Raw genomic sequence first — 4308 nt, 5'->3', positions numbered from 1 at the left:
AGAGAGAGACAGATGGGTGTGCCAGGGCTTCTAGCCACTGCAGATGAACTCCAGATGTATGTGCCACCTAGTGCATCTGGCTTTACGTAGACACTGGGGAATTGAACCTTGGCCCTTAGGCTTTGGAGGCAAGTGCCTTAATCACTAAGCCATAACTCCAGCCCAAATATTTTTTTGTTTAAAAAAAGGTTAACACAGGGTTCTATTATCACACACCCCTTCCCCACAAGGACCTGAGGATCTCTACTGTCTGCAAACAGCATGAAGGAAGCCAAATCATATCACACTCAAAATCAGGCAAGTGAGAGACAAGGAGAGCCACCCAGGAGGAGAAAGAAGCAGTCGCAAGGGCCTCCTGTGCAGACAGGGCGAGAGGAGCTGGGTGGCAGCATGTCTCTAGCTGGACTCCATCAGCAACATAAATATCAACGTCGTCCGCTGTTCCGGGCAGGCACACATGGCCCCCATCAAATCTTCAGGAAAAAAATGAGCTGCAAGAAGCCTGGAAGAGTCCAGAGAATCCACGAAAATGTGGAAGCCTGCATCACTCACACCCAACAGGGCGGGGGTGCTCCAGAGCCGACAGTGTACTTTGCTCAGATCTTTCACAGGCCCTGGACGTTTCCTGGGAGACAATGGGCCTTAGACAAGTCCTGAGCTTTCATTGGCCTGCTCATCCCCTGCTCCATGGCTAATCCTCTTCCCTGCCCTCTGGCTAGCTGCTGGCTGTTTTCCAACTAATCCACACATGCTGGGGACGGGCATCTGCTTCCACTGAGAATTCCCTTCAAAAAGCAATTTGCATTTTATTAATGGATTCATAGAGACAGAAAAGCCTTCCAGAAACCAGCAGTTCATGCAGGCATGGGGGGAGGGGGGTGATGGGAGTCTGGTCCTGAGAAGGGGAGGCCTGGGTGACTAGGGACGGTTGTCATACACTTTGATGTTCATAGAGGGTGACTGGCCTTCTCCAGGGGACAAAACAGCAGTGAATGAGTTTGCATTTCAGTACAAACTATGTTATGATTCAAGGGCAAGTCCCATATGGCAGTGTTGGAAATGAGTTAGCACTAGGATTGGCTGTCCTGTCATTGTTGGACTGACTTGTCTCTTGATGTGGGCAGCAACAAACAAAGCTCCTAGACAACGTCATGATAAGGAGGGAAAACCCCATCAACTCCACAGTGCCCTGTTGAGAAGTGAGGCACAGCAGGTAAAATGAATTTTCAACTGATGGTGTTTTCGCTTATCATTCGCTTATTTGGATGGAAACCCTTGTAAGTCAAGGCATAACTGTGTGCATATTTGCATATCTGTGTACCTATAAAATGTGTTGTTTTTCCATACTTTCACTTTATTTATAAGGGGTACCCTTTCTTGTCATCTGCGCCGGGAATGACATTTCACGATCCATCCCGGCTGCACTCTCCCAGTGAATTGGCTGCATAACTGCCACAAAATGTCCCATGCTGAGCCTCATCTTACCCCAGCTCCTGTCCAGCACCACCACAGACATTGCTGTAATTGTGCAATCCTCTTGTGGAGCTGTGAGAGTTTCTTTGGGATAAGCACACAGGACAGAAGGGACAGGCCAGGAGGGATGTTCATGTTACATTTTTCAAAACAAGACCAGATCATTTTCTCCAGAAAGACTGAACACATTTCTGGCTTCCTATATCTTTACAAACATCTGGCATCATCCAATTTCATATTTTTTTTACCAGGTTAATTAGTATAAATTAGTATCTCATATCCTAATTTGCATTGTTTGATTACTAATCATTTTAGGCATTTCTTCATATGCATTACACAGTGATATATAATTAGTTTCTGGGGTGGCTGTAAATTGCCTCTCCCTATCTTTTAGTCATTTTTCTTACTGGGGCTTTTGTCTTTTATTATTATTATTATTACTATTATTATATTATTTGCAGGAGGTTCTTGTATAATCTGAATACTAATGCCAGGTCTAATTTAGACATTCCAAATGGCTTCCGGTTCCTTTTATAAAAAATATTTTTATTTTTATTTATTTGAGAGAGTGTGTATGGGTCTCCTGGCATTGCAGAAAAACTCAAGAAAAATGCTCCACTTTGTGCATATAGATTTGTATGGGTACTGGGGAACTAAATCAAGGCCTGCAGGCTTTGCAAGCAAGTGCCTTTAACCATGAGCCATCACCCCAGATCTTTTCATTCCCTTTAATCTCTTTAACTTAGCTTTATCCCTAGTGTTTTTTCACTGAACAAAAACTGGTTCATTTTAATTCAATTCATTGATTTCTTGTTTGTGCATTTTTTGCAATTTGATTTGTGCCTTTGAAGTGTTTTTAGCCTTTTCCCTGTTTCTGAGACACAAAGTTATCTCTTTTGGGTTTTTAAAATTAATTTTGCAGCTTTATCTATTTCATTGAGGTTTCTAGTATAGCTTCAGTATGCCAGTATTGGAACATTGGATGGAGATCCAGTTTACTTTCCTCTATATGGTAAATCAAAGTCCTAATACATTTGTGTGTGTGTGTGTGTGTGTGTGTGTGTGTGTGTACATGTGTGTTGTAGTGTATTGCATGTGTGTGTTGTACTGTATGTACATACATGCCCACGTGGCACCCCATGTACTTTCCTATGGTGTGGTGATCTTGCCATTGGTGACCAGAGCTGAATTTTGGGTGTCCTCTTCCATCACCCCTCCACCCAGCCTCATTTGAGCTGAATCGCTATTGATCTGGAAGCTTGGTATTTTCTTGTGAGCACCAATGGTTCTTGGGTCTCTGCTCCCCTACAGGACTGGAGCAATAGGTGCATGTGGCCATGCCCAGCTGTTTATGTGGATCCTGGGGGTTACACTTAAGTGGTGTCTGTGGCCTACTCAGGCCATTATGCATGCTCAGGAAGTGCTCTTAACCACTGAGCCATCTCTCCAGCCCTCGTAAGGCATATATATATAAGTTATTTATATTTATTTATTTGACAGAAAGAGGGAGAGAGAGAGAGAGGAAGAATGGGCATGCCAGGGCCTTCAGCCACTGCAAACAAACTCTAGACATATGCACCACCTTGTGTATCTGGCTAACATGGGTCCTGGGGAATCAAACCTGGGTCCTTTGGCTTTGTAGGCAAATGCTTTAACCACTAAGTCATCCCTCCAGCCCTCATAAAGCATTTTGACTAAACCATCTGTCTGGTCCCACCTGATTTGTAGCATCACTTCTACCCTTTATTGGTTTCCACATTTGATTGGATTTGTTGTTGAGTTCTCTACATGTGCCAGTGAAACAAAATGCCCTGTTTTTACTCCAAAACTTTACTTTAAAAGTAGTTCTGGGGCTGGAGAGATGGCTTAGCGGTTAAGCGCTTGCCTGTGAAGCCTAAGGACCCCGGTTCGAGGCTCGGTTCCCCAGGTCCCACGTTAGCCAGATGCACAAGGGGGCGCACACATCTGGAGTTCATTTGCAGAGGCTGGAAGCCCTGGCGCGCCCATTCTCTCTCTCTCCCTCTATCTGTCTTTCTCTCTGTGTCTGTTGCTCTCAAATAAATAAATAAATAATTGGGAAAAAAAAAGTAGTTCTGGTGCTCGCTCCGGCAGCACATATACTAAAACTGGAACAACACAGAGAAGATTAGCATGGCCCCTGCGCAAGTATAACATGCAAATTTGTGAAGCATTCTATTTTTTTTTAAAGTATTTCTGGCTTCATAGTATGTCAACATCTGGCAGAAACCACCCTCTTCCCTCTTTCCTCTCTTTTTTTTTTTTTTTTTTTTTTTTGGTTTTTCGAGTTAGGGTCTCACTCTGGCTCAGGCTGACCTGGAATTCACTATGTAGTCTCAGGGTGGCCTCGAACTCTCGGCGATCCTCCTACCTCTGCCTCCCGAGTGCTGGGATTAAAGGCGTGCGCCACCACGCCCGGCTTCTCTCTCCTCTCTTTACTCTCCTTTTTCAGGGTGATTAGCCATAAACCTTTATCCATATAAATATTATCAAAATGCAACCAAATATCCCAAAATATACAAGTGAAATTTTGATTCAAGTTGAATTTGATTTGTAGCTTGATTATGTACCTAATGAATGTATAAATATAAAATTTATATCTTGCATTGGCATCTTGTGTTATGTGCTTCAAGAATGTGGCCTAGCTGTCATTTAGTGACATGATTTATGTCTCAAGGCTCCAGATATTTCAGTCCATGGTTGCTTGTCCTTTTCTTTTTTTTTTTTTAAATATTTTTATTTATTTATTTATTTGAGAGTGACAGACACAGAGAGAAAGACAGATAGAGGGAGAGAGAGAATGGGCGCTCCAGGGCT

General features: G+C 43.3%; 1 non-coding gene across 1 annotated transcript; it reads left to right on the top strand.

The window, feature by feature from the left end:
- The first annotated feature begins 3569 nt into the window (after window positions 1–3569).
- Window positions 3570–3676, top strand: LOC123462457. The gene has a single exon (XR_006638279.1). It is a non-coding gene; the product is annotated as a U6 spliceosomal RNA (small nuclear RNA).
- Window positions 3677–4308: the final 632 nt, after the last annotated feature.

The sequence above is a fragment of the Jaculus jaculus genome, chromosome 7 (assembly GCF_020740685.1).
Source record: "Jaculus jaculus isolate mJacJac1 chromosome 7, mJacJac1.mat.Y.cur, whole genome shotgun sequence".
Classification (NCBI taxonomy): Eukaryota; Metazoa; Chordata; class Mammalia; order Rodentia; family Dipodidae; genus Jaculus; species Jaculus jaculus.
Note: the sequence above shows the minus strand (reverse complement) of the source record. Positions and strands in the feature narration are given on the sequence as shown.